The sequence below is a fragment of the Coenobita brevimanus genome, chromosome 68 (genome assembly GCF_032717465.1).
Source record: "Coenobita brevimanus isolate Jiangsu-jjx chromosome 68, ASM3271746v2, whole genome shotgun sequence".
Lineage (NCBI taxonomy): Eukaryota > Metazoa > Arthropoda > Malacostraca > Decapoda > Coenobitidae > Coenobita > Coenobita brevimanus.
The window spans coordinates 5,945,393-5,958,576 of NC_137021.1; the positions used below are offsets into that span (position 1 = coordinate 5,945,393).

At 37.6% G+C, this 13,184-nt stretch overlaps 1 long non-coding RNA gene across 3 annotated transcripts in view; it reads right to left on the reverse strand.

Moving 5' to 3' along the window:
- Positions 1–10,656: 10,656 nt before the first annotated feature.
- Positions 10,657–13,184, reverse strand: part of LOC145405748 (uncharacterized) — a 39,177-nt gene continuing 36,649 nt past the window's right edge. For all 3 annotated transcript variants that reach the window (XR_013898447.1, XR_013898446.1, XR_013898448.1), the window contains one exon: positions 10,657–12,855. This is a non-coding gene — a long non-coding RNA (uncharacterized LOC145405748). The remainder of the gene's footprint in view (positions 12,856–13,184) is intronic.

Below are 13,184 nucleotides of genomic sequence, written 5' to 3' on the forward strand. Positions count from 1 at the left end.
GACAGTGGACCGTCTCACGAGGGCGGGAGCGACAATCGGCCATCTCTACCAGGGCACCCTCGGAGCGACAATAGGCCGTCTCACGAGGGGGGGAGCGACAATAGGCCGTCTCTACCTGGGCACCTTTGGAGCAACAATAGGTCATCTCACGAGGAGAGGAGCGACAATAGGCCGTCTCTACCAGGACACTTTCGCAGTGACAATAGGCCGTCTCACGAGGAGGGGAGCGACAATAGGCCGTCTCACGAGAGCGGGAGCAACAATACGTCGTCTCTACCGGGACACTTTCGGTGCGACAATAGGCCGTCTCACGAGGAGGGGTGCGACAATAGGCCGTCTCACGAGGAGGGGTGCGACAATAGGCCGTCTCACGAGGGCGGGAGTGACAATAGGCCGTCTCTACCAGAACACTTTCGGAGCGACAATAGGCCGTCTTTACCAAAACACTTTCGGAGTGACAATAGGCCGTCTTTACCAAAACACTTTCGGAGCGACAATAGGCCGTCTCTACCAGAGCACTTTCGGAGCGACAATAGGCCATCTCACGAGGAGGGGCGCCGTCTGGAGTGTCTATCACAACTCCACCCCTAGCTGGTTCAACAATCCCACTCCGTGAAGGTAGTGTCCTTCTCCTACGACGGCGATGGCGTGGTGGCTGCGTGACATAGGGGCGCACGGCCCTGGCTGACATATGTCGCTGTTGCCGGGAGTTGTTCCGACTGGTGGCGGCTACCCCGTGGGGTCCGTATGGAGATGTCGGCACATTCCCGGCCATACTGGGCTGTATCTTGCTTGCCCCGTTGTCGGGGGCACTATGGTATATTTCGGGGGCACTGATCTGTAAGTCACGCATTTTTGGGAAAAATATCGTTGTCGAAAAAATATCGTAGTGGATAAAATATCCTAAAGTGGAAAAAATATCGTAACTTGAAAAAATGTAAAGTTGAAAAAATTTCGTAAAGTGAAAAAATTCCGTAAAGTGGAAACATTTCTTACTGGAAATATTTCGTACTGAAATATAAAAAAAAAACATAGTGAAAGAAAATCAGTGTAAATAATTCGTTACTTGGATAAAATCATTAAGTAAAAATATCGGAAAAAATTTTTAAAAAGTCCTAAGTAAAACAATTACTAAATTCTTTCTGTCCATCTGTCTATTGCCAAGGGGTGGCCACAAACTAATCGCCTACATGTCGCCCTGTACCCTGCCATTTCACTGCCCTCCCTCCAGCTCACACCCCCATCTCATATACCTCTACACTCCATCCCTCCATCTCATCCTTAGCCTCCTCCTCCCTCTCCTCCCCCCCACCTCACTCATACACTCTCCTAGTTAGCCTCTCACTCTCCGTCCTCTCCACATAGTCAAACCACCTCAGTTTTAAATATAAATAATTACGTAAAACAAATCAAAGTAAAATAAAGTTAACAACTGTGAAGTGGAAAAAAAACAAACAATATTGTATAATTATTATTATTATTATTATTATGCATAATGTATACTATGTATTATAATCATTATGTAGTTATTATAATTATTAGATATGAATTATGGTGTGTAGTATTATGTATTATGATATGTATAATTATAATCGGATTGACCCTGTGTAGGTTTATATCCAAGGGATGGTTGGGGTTTATTGCTCACGTTATGCCACTCAGGGATGAGTGAGACTGGTCACTCGTCTTAATTGTCAGCACCAACTTGCCTAGCCCCGGCTTCCTACTCTCCACATGGGGCAACAGTGGATTAGAGGATGCATGGATAGATTATTAAGCATCTTTTATTACGTTTATGTATTATTATTATTATTATTATTATTATTATTCGTGGTAGGTGGTGGCGACCATCATATACTCATTGCTGTAGTGCTGCCTACTTCTTCCTTAGCCTTTATCATTCTTTTTCTGGGCCTGCCCTCCTCTATTCCTATTTCTCCCGTCTTTCCTGTCACTTCCTATTGCTTTCCTTTCCTTTACAGGTGGCTTTACATTGAGTGACAAGCCAAATGGTTTCCTGTAAGCCATGAAACCATTTACAACGGTGGGTGGTAACCATATAACCAAACCATACGTGCTCCCTACGTGTCAACAAGTGGGTTGGTGGAGGATTAGTGCCCCTCCCTGTAAATCATAACTCAAAGTCAAATGGCCACCCCTTACGGGATTATGGCGTTTGGCAATAGATATGTAGATAGCTTATTATTATTGTTACGTAGTATTACTGTGCATCATTTATTATGTTTGTATTATTATTATTTATTAATTATCATTCTTATTATCATCATCATCATCATTATTAAACTACCATATTTTGATTTTGTACAGTAGATGGTTTTATATCAATATACACATGCCTGTTTAAACCAGTACCCCATCGCCCATTTACAACATTATCCCGTCGCCTATTTAAAACAGAGGCTTCAGGTTATTTACACGAGAACCTTATTTACACTAGCGGCTGTCACTTTATTCACACCAATGCCTGTTATTTACACACTAGTCAGTTATGAAGGCTGTTATTTTCATGAGTGGCTGTCAGTTATTTACACCCGTGCCTGTCTAATTTACGCAGCATTTACGAAGGCTGTTATTTACACGAGCGGCTGTTACTTTGCACACCAATGCCTGTCATTTACACACTAGTCATTTACGAAGCCGGTCAGTTATTTACACACGTGCTTATCTTATTTACACTAGTCATTTACAAAGGTTTTTATTTACACGAGCGGCTGTTAATTTACGCCAATGCGTTATTTACACACTAGCGATTTACGAAGGCTGTTAGTTTTACACGAGAGGCTTAGAATTTACACCCGTGGCTATCATTTACACAATTAATTACACCCGTGGCTGTCTTGTTTAAATTTCATTTACGAAGGCTGTCAGTTATTTACACGAGTGCCTGTCATTTCACACCAATGCCTGTCATTTACACGTCAGTTACGAAGGCTGTTATTTACACGAGGTTGTTATTTATTTACACCCGTGGTTGTCGTATTTACACTAGTCATTTACGAACCCTGGTATTTACACTCGAGGCTGTCAGTTTTTTACACCCGTGGCTGCCTTATTTACACATTTACTAAGCCTGTCAGTTACTTACACGAGAGGCTGTCACTTTATTCACACCAGTGCCTAGCATTTACACACTAGTCATTTACGAAGGCTGTTATTTACAGGTGGCTGTCTTATTTACACTTCAATTACGACAGCTGTCAGTTATTTACACGACACTCAGCTATTTACACCCGGGGCTGTCTTATTTAAACAGTTCATATACAAAAGCTGTCAGTTATTTACACGAGAGGCTGTCAGTTATATACACCCGTTGCTTTCTTATTTACACTTGTCATTTACGAAGGCTGTTATTTACACGAGAGTGTCAGCTACTTACACAGCACTTCTTCCTGACTAGCATACAAAGACAAATGGTTATAGTATTATAGTATACAAGGACATACCAGGTTATAGTATGGTATTTACACAACACTTCTTTTACTACCATTTAAGGACAAATATAGGCCGAATTTTTATGATATTTCTACAGCACTGCATCGTGACTAGCATTTATGGACAATTATGGGCCTGGTTATAGTGATATTTCCCAAACACTACTTCGTGACTAGCATTTAAAGTTTTTTTTTTTTTTTCGACTCTGGCCATAGGCTTCATGGCCTGCTATCAAGGCCCAGTAGTCCTACATACCATACACCACTACTATTGGCCAGGTTATAGTGAAAATTTCCCCCGAACTTCGTGACAAGCATTTAAGAACAATAATTTTATGCCTCATAATCTCCACAGCACTTCTTCGTGACTAGCGTTAATGACAACACATTATAGTATGTTATTAATACAACTATGCTTCGTGACTAGTATACAGGGACATACCAGGGTTATAGTATGGTATTTCCACAGCACGTCTTCGTGACTAACATTTAAGAGGCAGTATTAAAGTAATATTTCCACAGCACTTCCTCATGACTAGCATTTAACAGGCAAAATTAGTGATATTGCCCCAAAACTTCATCGTGACAAGCATTTCAGAGGTAAAATTAAAGTACGGTAATATTTTCACAGCACTTCTTCGTGACTAACATCAAAGATAACAGGTTATGATATGGTATTTAACAGCACTTCTTCGTGACTAGCATACAACGACAACAGGTTATAGTATGGTATTTGCAGCACTTCTTCGTGACTATCATTAAAGACGGCAAGTTATAGTATCGTATAGAATTAAAGATATTATACCGGTACCAGGTTACAGTATGCTACTTCCTCAGCACTGCTTCATGACCAACATCAAGGACAACTGGTTATAATATGGCATTTACTCAGCACTTCTTCTTGACTACCATTCAAGGACAACAGGTTATAGTATGGTATTTACAGCACTTCGTCGTGACTAGCATTAAGGACAGCAACTTATAGTATGGTACTTACACAGCACTTCTTCGTGACTAGCATTGAGAACAACAGGTTAAAGTATGGTACTTACACAACACTTCTTCGTGACTAGCATTAAAGATATTATACCAGGTTACAGTATGCTATTTGCTCAGCACTGCTTCATGACTAGCATTTAAGAGGCAAGATTAAAGTAATATTTCCCCAGCACTTCTTCGTGACTAGCGTTTAGCTAAGAACAATAATTGTAGGCCGTATAATCTCCACAGCACTTCTTCGTGACAAGCATTAAGAACATTATAGCAAGTTATAAGATCGTATTTACACAGCACTTCTTCGTGACTGACATTTAAAGGACATAACCAGGTTATATTATGGCATTTCGACAGCACTTCTTCATGACCAGCATACAAGAAGCAAGAGTAAAGTGATATTTCCACAGCACTTCCTTGTGACTAGCATACAAGGACATTATACCATGTTATAGGATCGTATTTAAACCAATTCTTCGTGACTAGCATTTAAGATGCAAAATTAAAGTAATTTCCACAGCACTTCATGGTGACTGCCGTTTGAGAACAATTTTAGCCCTTTCAATTTCCACAGCACTTCTTCATGACTAGCATTTGAGGGGCAATTGGTATTTTACACAGCACTTCTTCGTGACTAGCATTAAGTACAACAAGTTATAGTATGGTATTTACACAGCATTTCGTGACTAGCATTTAAGAGGCAAGATTAAAGTGATATTTCCACACCATCTTCGTGATTAAGAGGGATTAAGGCGTCAGCCAATAGATAGACAGACAGATAGATAAAAATTTGAATAAGAAAAATGGAGATTAATTCGCAATAAAAAAGGTTGTGTAGAGATTTTTTTTTCTTTTTACCAATTAATTCCAAGTGACAGAAAAAAAAAACATTTTTATACAAGTACGAACATTTTCTTTTTCAGAGTATGAGTTCGTAGGCGAAGGGCGGTACGCATTAGAGCTAAATTCGAAACACTAGACACTAGGTAATGGAAATAGTGTTAACCCCTTTAGTATGGTGACTCTGAAATTCGATTCTTTAACGGATTTATCATCATCATCATCATCATCATATTTAAGTCATTACCAATCATTATTATTAACAGTCTTTACGATTCTTATTACCGTTATTACCACTGATATTAAATTATTATTATTATTATTAGTGCTACTACAACTACTACTACTATTACTACTACTGCAACTACTATACAGTACAGTACATCATTATTTACAGTAATCTATTATTGTATTATCATTATCATCAATATTAGTAGTAGTAGTTTTAGTATTACAAGTGAAAAATTCAGATATTTCAAACTAACAATAATAAAGTCAGTTACCGCAAAAAAATATATCAATAAAAAGGCAAAGACAAATTTTAAAACATTTCAAACTAGCAGAAAGTTACCGGGAAAAAATTAACGTTTCAGATTTTCAGTATTTTCAAACTATCCAGAATAAAGCCAGTTATTGCAAGACAATAAAAAAAATTTAAAGTAACATTTTTCAAGTATTTCAAACTAGCACGTAAAAGCCAAGAAAATTATGATACATAAGGATAAACGAACGTGTCTGATTTTAAAATAGTTCAAATTAAAGACGTCACCATATTAAAAAGGGTTGACAACAGAAAATAACGAGAAATAAAATCACGAGATAACAAAACGAGATATACCAGAAAATAATATCTATTTATTGCCAGACGTCTCAATCCCCTTCGGGGTAGCCACAAACAAATCACCTCCACGTCGCCATGTCCCTCGCCATTTCACTGCCCTGCTCCCAACTCACACACCCCTCTCTCAAAATAATAAATAGAAAATAATGATAACAGGAAATATTGATAAATACCAGAAAATAACGGTTCAACCTTACGATTCAAATCCACCGGGAGAGCCAGGGTATACAGTAGGTCCATCCGTCACCACTGCCAGGAGCACACTGACCGCAGGCCCTGTATATATAAATCAGATTACCTCGGTTTGCCATAAGAGGGGGAGGGGGGTGGTTGTTACAGGAAGGGGTCGTTAAGGCATGCCGGTTAGTGGTTTATTCTGTTATTACCCATTATTCTTTCATTTATCATCCTTTACCACTTATTCTTTTAAAAATTATGTATTAAATTCAATTAATATTGCTGTCATTTAAATTAATTATTCATATAACTCTGTATTTGATATTTTCCAGTGGCCTCTCATTGGAATGTGAGGAATGCAGGCCCTAACAACTTTCCCTAAACGATTTATTTTGCGTATTACATTTTATTATTATTGTCAGATTTTTACTGTCAATTTTAAGTTATAATTCACATACCTATAATTGTATTTGATATATTCCAATGCTTGTTTCATTGAAATGTGAGGAATGCAGGACCTAACACCTTTTCCTAAGCAATTTATTTATTATTATTATTTTTTTGCATATTATTATTACTAGTTTATTTTACTGTCAATTAAAAGTTATGATTCACACACACACACACACACACACACACACACACATATATATATATATATATATATATATATATATATATATATATATATTCGTATTTGATCATTTCAAGTGGTTGCTTGATTGGAATGTGAGGAATTCGAGCCCAAATACCTTTTCCTAAGCGATTTATTTTTTTATTACACATTATTATTATTATATTACATTAGTTTGTCATTTTAAAATAATTTTGTCCATATAACTTTGTATTTGATAATTTCCAGTGGCTTGTTTCATTGGAATGTGAGGAATGCCACCCTAACACCGTTTCCTAAGTGATTTTTATTTATTTATTACACCTCACTTTTATTCTGTAACATAAATCCTTCCAATATCGCCATACTGTGCATAAATAACATAGAAAAGGATATTAACCAGCCATATCCAAAAATAAATCACTATGGAAGAGGTGTTAGGGAGCTTCCCAACCTAACAACCATACGGTCCCTTAGCAATTTCCATCTAGCTACTTGCTTTGTATATTTGTCAACCATAGGTAATATTATTGTACTATTACCTTCATTACTGTTATTTTTATTTATGTATATTACTGTTATTGCACTGTTACTATTATTTACTTATCTATTATATTTTGGGATAATTGAATTATTACTACTGGGTATAATAAAAATACTAGAGTTCCTCCAATCATGTAAGAGAGAGAGCGTTAGACAGCAAGAGAGAGGGTAATTTTAAGGTACCTATAGTGATTTTGTCCTCAGTTCTTCTCTGTTCTCTCCTTTGTTCTCTTTGTTCTCATCTGTTCTCTTCTCAGCTCTCTCTCTTCTTTGTTCTCTTCTCAGTTCTCTTTCTGTTCTGTCCTCAGTTCTCCTCTTTGTTGTCTTCTCAGTTCTCTCTCTATTCTCCTCTCTGTTGTCTTCTCAGTTCTTTCTCTGTTCTCTTCTCTATTCTCTCCACATTTCTCCTCACTGTTCTTTCCTCAGTTCTCTGTTCTCCTCTCTCTGTACTGTACTATTACTATTATTGCACTATTACTATTATTATTACTGTACTCCGATATTATTATTATTATTATTATTATTATTATTACTGTACTGTTACTGTTATCATTGTACAATTACTACTGTTACTGTCACTGTACTGTTACTATTATTTTTATAATTACTATTACTGTTATTACTATTAGTGTACTATTTTATTACATACTAGAGTTCCCCCAATCATGAATGAGAGAGAAAGAGAGGGTAATATTTAGGGATAACTATAGTGATATTGCTCTCAGTTCTTCTCTGTTCTCCTCTCTGCTCTCCTGTTTTTTGTTCTGTTCTGTTCTCATTTCGAAAGAGAGGGTAATATTTAGGGATAACTATAGTGATATTGCTCTCAGTTCTTCTCTGTTCTCCTCTCTGCTCTCCTGTTTTTTTGTTCTGTTCTGTTCTCATTTCGGTTCTCTGTTCTCTCTAATCTCTTCTCAGTTCTCCTCTCTAAGCTCTTCTCAGTTCTCCTCTCTGTTCTCTTCTCAGGTCTCTGTTCTCTCCCCACTTCTCCTCTCTCTTGTTTCCTCAGTTCTCTCTTCTCTTTGTTCTCTTTTCCATTCTCTGTTCTCTCTCTATCTTCTCTTTTCTGTTCTTTGTTTCTCTCGTCTATTATCTTCTCTCTCCTCTCCTCTGTTCTTTTCTCTCTTCTCTCTCATCTGTTCTCTCTCATCTGTTCATATCTCTCATCTCTGTTCTCTTTAAACTATTCTACCCTTTCCTCTCTCTTCTCTTGTTTATTTTCTCTTCTGTCTGTTCTCTTGTTCTCTATTCACTATTGTTTTCCTCTCTTCTCTGCTCTTCCCTGTTCTCTCCACATGCTAAGTCTTTTAATGGGGAAAATTAAAATCAGGCTTTATTATTATTATTTATTATCAGTTATTATTATTGACTTATTGGTAATAGTATTATTGATAATAGTATTGTTATTATATTATTGTTAGCCTGTCGTTATTAGTTATCATGATTGTTATTATTATTATTATTATTGCACTCGTCAGTATTAGTGATGCTCTACTTTTCCTTTGTAAATAAAATATAATGTATGTTAATAAGGTACTATATACAAGGCAAAATATATATTAAGTAAATCATTGCTTTAAAGGTATGTGAAATGTTACTAGGAAAGGTTAGGGTATACAGGATATGGTACACACATGGTACGCACAGGACAGGGTACACAGAATAGGGTACACACAGTAGGGTACACACAGGACAGGGTACACACAAGATTGGGTACACACAGGGCAGGGTACACACAGGGCAGGGTACACACGCGACAGGGTACACACAAGATGGGGTACACACAGGATAGGGTACACACAGGATAAGGTACACACAGGATAAGGTACACACAGGATGGGGTACACACAGAACAGGGTACACGCAGGACAAGGTACACGCAGGACAGGGTACACACAGGATAGGGTACACACACAACAGGGTACACATGCAAGACATGGTACACAGGACATGGCAGGGTATACTGTACATAGAGTGGTGTACAGGGCAGGGCAGGCTACAGTAATCGCTGGATGGAGGGTTTACCTGGTGCGTTGGGTACTCCTCTGGTGGGCTTGGTTGGAGGGTTTTGCTGGTGCCACCTCCCCCCTAGGGGCTTGACTGGGGGTTTGCTGGTGCCCCCCTAGGGGATCATCAGACGGGGGGGGCCGCTGGTCCCCTCCCATGGTGGGCTTGAGGGGGGGATGCCGATGCCCCTCCCCCAAGGAGGCTCGGGGGTAGCTGTCTTTCCCCCCCCCCCCGACTAGAGCTTGGTGGTGGTAAACTTACCCTGATGGTTTATATATATATATATATATATATATATATATATATATATATATATATACAACAATAACTATATATATATATATATATATATATATATATATATATATATATATATATACAACAATAACTATATATATATATATATATATATATATATATATATATATATATATATCAGAGCTCAATAACTATATATATATATATATATATATATATATATATATATATATATTGCTGGTGCCCCCCTAGGGATCATCAGACGGGGGGGAGGCCGCTGGTCCCCTCCCATTGGGGGCTTTGAGGGGGATGCCGATGCCCCTCCCCCAAGGAAGCTCGGGGGTAGCTGTCTTGCCCCCCCCCCCCCCTCCCTGGTGGATTGGGGTTCATTCATCTCCCCCCCCCCGACTAGAGCTTGGTGGTGGTAAACTTACCCTGATGGTTTTTATATATATATATATATATATATATATATATATATATATATATATATATATATATATTATATATATATATATATACACATATATACATATATATATATATACACATATATATATATATACACACATATATATATACACACATATATATATATATACATATATATATATATATATATATATATATATATATATATATATATATATATATATATATATATATATACATACATATATACATACATACATATATATATATATATATATATATAGACACGCTTGCAAATATGTTTTGTTTTCCTCATTTGTCTTGTCACTGGTTATTTTAGAAATATATATATATATATATATATATATATATATATATATATATATATATATATAGACACGCTTGCAAATATGTTTGGTTTTCCTCATTTGTCTTGTCACTGGTTATTTTAGAAAGGGGAAATTACAGTCAAAGTATTTATTTTTTTTATTTTCTTTTCCAAATTTTAGCCTACACTAAGCTCAGTGCCAACCCCACCTCCACACCAAGTTAATGTGTTAGTTGGGTTAGTAGTATTAATAGTGCTGGGAGGTGGTGAGGGGCTTTCAGGTGACTGGAGTACTTCGTAACTTCTTCCTTGGCAAAGTATTTTGTACATCGCATGGCACTGCTGCTTGTGTACCACCATTAAGCTCTCAGGTTTATAATGTATAAGAGGCCATTTGGATGTCAAATAAATCACCAAGGAACGAGGGGCTACGTAAGTCTCCAGTGCCACCTACGACGGTCCTATACTTCCTAAGCTAAGTATTCTGGCCCAGACTTCAGATATGTCAGACACTGAAGTTTAGGCCATTATGTGGCACTAACTTTTTCCTGTGTGTGTATTCAGCATTTTACATCACCATCCTATTGTATGTCCTATACTGGGTGTCCAAGATACAAAAAGGACACAACTCCAATGATAGGTAAGGAAAATGTAAGTAAACACTGCTGTATTAATATGTCTCCAAATCTCAACCATTGTGAATACAATTACTGATAACCCGGGTAATTATGATGACCACTGACCCAGAGTCACCGGTGATTGTAGGTGTTATGTTTGGACACAAGTTGATACAGCTGTCTTTACCAATTCCCTCATCTATCATTTATCAGTTATGCCCTCCTGCCCAGGTCCATCCTGTATAGTTCAACAAGAGGATGTAAAGCTGCAATATGCTAATACATCTCCATGGAAGAGGTTATGGAAGCGTATGATGCCACATTGTATATGGTCCTTTAACACTGCTGGGACCATCAAGAAGTTCCTGCTTTGTTCCAATTGACTGGTTGACGGCAGATACTATGAAGTCATAACCGTGTATCAAGTATCTACACCGATCCTTACTTTTATATTAATAACAGCCACCTTCGGATTCATGTACTTTGAATTACATTTAGTACTAACTGTATTTCACTCATACGTTGAACTGGTATGGAAATGGTAAAGAACTAAGTATTGGTGGTAAACAACTTGGTGAATTAATCCAAGGGAATCACATCCCTCCAGTGTATGCAGTTATTGGGGAATTATCACAATGTTGGGACTCAAGTGCTTTGTGAAAACAGACGAATTAACTCCTATACCCAAGACATTACTTATAAAAAAAAAAAAAATCAATTTGGTTGATGGAAAAAAAATCTAATCCCTTTCAATTTGGTTGATGGCCAAACTAGCTGGAGGGCTGATATTACTACAAGTTAACTTCTTATACATCATAAACACCAAGTTCAAAAAGTAACTATACAGTTAGTGACTGATGTCCAATTTTTACATGTCAACCAGTCAGAGTCTATGGAACTATCTGCAGGAACTTCAGCAGTTGCTTCCCTACTTAATTCCAGTCTAGGGTTGGTTTCAACTTGAAAATATCTTAAACACAAGTAACTGATTCAGAGAAAACTCTCACTAAGTTTACAACTGCATCAAGAAATATTTATTAATGGTAGGTCATTTAGTCAAGTACTATGCTCAATATTTTGTGACAAAAGATACTAGTTTCAGTAGGGGAGCAACTATTTTTCCAATTACAGCCACCTCACTTAGCTTACAATAAGTGAGCTTTACATCACTTACGTAGGTTGCTTCCCTTCACTACAGATTACTTGTTACCTTTAGATTACATTCACTTTGTCGGAAGATATTTTTCAATTTGTTAGGTTAAACTCCTTTCATACTGGAGTTGATTTAAACGTATTATTTTGCAATACTAAAAGAGTTCAACTAAACTTTAATACCCAACTTCAGTTAATATAATAAGGTCTTAAATTCTCTTGACTGATTAAAATGAAAATGTTGCTGTAGTGAAGGGAAATCAGAAGGTGCAAAGACTAGAAGGCAGACAAGCAGCATCAGCAGAGTACAGGGGGTCTTCATACTTTAGCAGTACGCCATTTTTTCGCTATCACAAGATCACCAGTGCTTATCCCCTTGGATTATTAATTTATGGCATACTGACCTCTGCTTAATTCTGAATATGTATGCTCTTCTACTTAAAGGAGTTTCATGTACATATTTTTGCTCTCTCTGCCTTCAATTTCTAAGCACCCTATTATTTCTATTGCAGGCACGTCCTCTGCAACACTGGGAGGGCAGCCTGGAGCCACCTAGCAGCCAGCAGCTCAGGACAACCATCCCCACTGTGGCCACCCATGTTCTGTTCATAAAAAAACAAAAAGGTCCATTGAAGAAAATTTACTTACAAGTTTTTATATCCCGTTTCTTCTGTTCTGTAAAATACCTAACCTGCTCAAAGTGTATGATTAATACAACTAGTGACCAAGGAGACTCATTCCTGCCTTATGATAACCACAAGAGGAAGGTAGGCTGGGGGGGGAGAGAATGTAGGTAGGGGGGGGAAAGAGGACAGAATGGGAGAAAAAAAGGTAGGTTGGGGAGTGAGAGAAGGTAGGTAGGGGGGGCAGGAGACAGAGGGTAGGTAGTGGGAGAGAGAGAGGGAGGGTAGGTAGGGAGAGAGCGAAAGAA